This window comes from Trichosurus vulpecula, chromosome 2 (assembly GCF_011100635.1).
Source record: "Trichosurus vulpecula isolate mTriVul1 chromosome 2, mTriVul1.pri, whole genome shotgun sequence".
Lineage (NCBI taxonomy): Eukaryota > Metazoa > Chordata > Mammalia > Diprotodontia > Phalangeridae > Trichosurus > Trichosurus vulpecula.
In genome coordinates this window covers 115750415-115753648 of record NC_050574.1, presented here as the reverse complement: position 1 = coordinate 115753648, position 3234 = coordinate 115750415, and positions in this window count along the sequence as shown.

Below are 3234 nucleotides of genomic sequence, written 5' to 3'. Positions count from 1 at the left end.
ACAGAGAGAAGAAATCAGTTTCCTAAGGTCCCATAGCTGCTGGTAAATATGAGAGGGAGGATTCAAACCCAGCTCTTACTGACTCCATGCTCAGTACTCTAACCGTTAGGCAATACTGCTTCCTTCTGCTTTCTTTAGTCTGTGAGCACCTTGAGGGCAGGGACTTTCTTTTTCTTTCTTTCTTTGTATGCCTGATATATAGTAGGGGCTTAATAAATATTACTTGATTTACTCTTGGGTAACTTCCATTCATTCTGTCTAGTTCTCTCTTCTGGGGCCAAGCAGAACAAGTCTAATCCATTTTTCATCTAAGTCTTTCAAATACTTGAAGACAGAGGTCATACACCCCCCACCTGCCCACCCACTAAGGCCTTTTCTCCCTGAGTTAAACATCCCCAGCTCTTTCATTGATCTGTCTCAGGCGTGGTCCCTAGTCCCTGGGCTACCCCAGCTATCCCTCTAATAATGATTCATTAATACCCTTCTCATAGATTTTTCTAAAAGAGGGTTCTGGGTGTGCCTTGATTTCTTTTCTTGAGGGGAGGTGATAGGGAGATGGGAAGACCAATGATAATAGGCATGGAAGGATGTGTAGACATGCCTGGCACACCCTACACAGTCGATCCTTCCTAAAATGTGATGCCCAAAGTTGAGCACCATAAATATACAAGTAAGAATAAACATACACAAGTAATATGAAATGCTATGCTCGCTAATGCATAGGACTTGTTTGGTGGGATGAGTAGTTCCGTTGGGCCAAAGTATATTCATGATCTCATTAATGTAGGTGTTTCCTCCAATGACACATCCAGCAACTCACCCGTCCCTGCCTATCTTATGTGACTCTTGTTCATGTCCTCCCATAAATTTACCGCAGGAGGTCCACCCACCAGGCCGGGACCTTCCTCAAATTCCCTTCACATCAGGAGGAAGGGACACATTAGGACTGAGCAAATATAGAACTCTAGTTTCTAAAGAAATTCAGGAAAGAGACAACCCACCTAGGTTGTCAGGCCAGATATCTGAGTGTCATTTCATGTTGTGTCCACAGTGGGAATGGTACAGCATGCTGAAGAGGAAAGAGAAGAGAGGTAAGGAAATGCCCATCTGAGGCCCAGCTCAACCCCATGAGCTCAACCCCCCGGGGGAAGCCTCAATCTACATATCTGTAAAGTGGTATGAAGACTACTTTACTATTGACCTCAAAAGATAATCATGGAGAAAATACTGGATCAACTGTAAAGTAGCATGTAAACGGGAATTATTCTTCTTATGTAGAGCATAATGGCCTTGGAACCTAGGAGGGAAAGTATCAACAGCAAAGCCTAGGGCCACATGAAGAAGATCACAAATGAATCAAGGAGCATTTATTAAGTGTCTACTGTGACGTCCTAAGCTCTAGGGTTACAAACACCATGAATGAAACAATCTGTACTCATAAGGGGAGTGTGAAGGGACCTTAGATATTGTCCGATCCAGTCTCCACACGATAAAAGACTAGAATTTAAACAGAGCTTTCAAATTCACAGAGAAGTTTGCATATTTAATTTAATTTAGTTTAATTTTAATTTGCTCCTCATAACAACCCTGTAAGATAGGTGCTATTATGATCCTCATCTTACAAATGAATACACTGAGACCCAGAGAGGATAAATGACTTGACCAAGTTCTCCTTGGTAATCAGTGTCAGAATTAAGGCCTCTAATGCCAAACTGCTCAATGCTGTTTCTATAGGAAGAGAGTTAGAAGACAGAAAAAAAAAATATGCAAGATAAGTCACCAAACTCACCACCTTGAGGGAGTTAAACTCGGTGGGAAAAGTTGTCAGAGAAAGAAACAGAGTTAGGGTCTAACACATCATGCTCAGGAAGAAGAAAACTTTTGGGTAACAGGCTATGCTCAGGGATTCTGGGGGTCTGACCAAAGCTTTGCTTGTAAAATCTAGGAAAGCCCATAAGCTTAGTTCAGTTGAGGCCAGCCTGAGGATGACAAAATGCAGTACAGATCTGAGCTGTAAACTCCTAGCCATTCCCTAGAGTTTGACCCACAACATCGCTCCACTTTCTCACCCAGCACAGAGGAACATTAGCAGGTCAAAGGCAAGAGTTTTCCCTGGAAGGAGCAGTAGAACCCAGCAGGGGAGAGCCAAGGTGATGACTCAGAGCTGGGACTCACAGGAAGGTGGACTGAAAAGTCCAGGCAGGGCCAGGATCTCACATTTCCCCTTTGCACCTCCCACTGAAGAGGAAGGAAGCAGAGATGCCCCACTAAAAAGTGTGGAGAAGCTCATATCAAAACAGGAGGGGGAGAAACTATTTTAGACATGAGGAAGAATGAATAAACTCACTTTGCAACCATTAACTCTCTGAAAACCAGAGGAACTTCCTCCTAAGAATTCAAAGAAAAGCTGAATACGGAACTCTAGCGCTAGGAGATGCCTTAAAAGAAAAACTGTCAGACCACAAAACACAGAGCATCAGACTTGGAAAGGATTGCTGAATGAAGGCAGTTAGTACATGATATGATCAGATCTTAGATTTAGCTCTGGAAGGGACCCTAGACACCTTCTAAAATTGGACCCCTTTCTTTTGTAGATGAAGGAACTGAGGCTCAGACAAGTTAACTGACTTACCCAGGATTACACAGCAAGTGTCAGAGGCAGGATTGGAGCCCAGGCGCCCCTCACTCCGGGTCTAACAATTTACTACATCATGGTGCCTCATGTTTGGATAAGAAGGGGCCTTGGGACACTCACAGAGAATGTGTCATCTGGAAGTGACCTTAGAAACCACTGACTCCAATCCCTTAATTCTACAGATGAGGAAACAAAGATGGGGAAGTTACTTGCTCAGGGTGATTCAATTATTTATTGAAATCCTTTTGTTCCAACTTTCCCAGGAGTCATGCCTGGATTTTAAAGTCAACAAAGATTATCTCAAAAGATTTTTTGGGGGGGAGGGTAGAAATGGGGAGAAAATTTGTAACTCAAAATCTCGTGGAAATGAATGTTGAAAACTAAAAATAAATTTAAAAAATAAAATAAAAAAGTTCAGCAGCAGGCATTTAAAAAAAATTTTTTTAAAGAACCTAACAGAAGTGGTATGCTATAGGGGAGACGATCAACCTTGAAGTCAGGAAGACCTGTGTCCAGGTGCCCCTTCTTGTGTACGCCAGCTGCCAGACTCTGGACAAGTCACTCAACTCGTCTGTATCCCAGGCAACTGTCTAAGACTA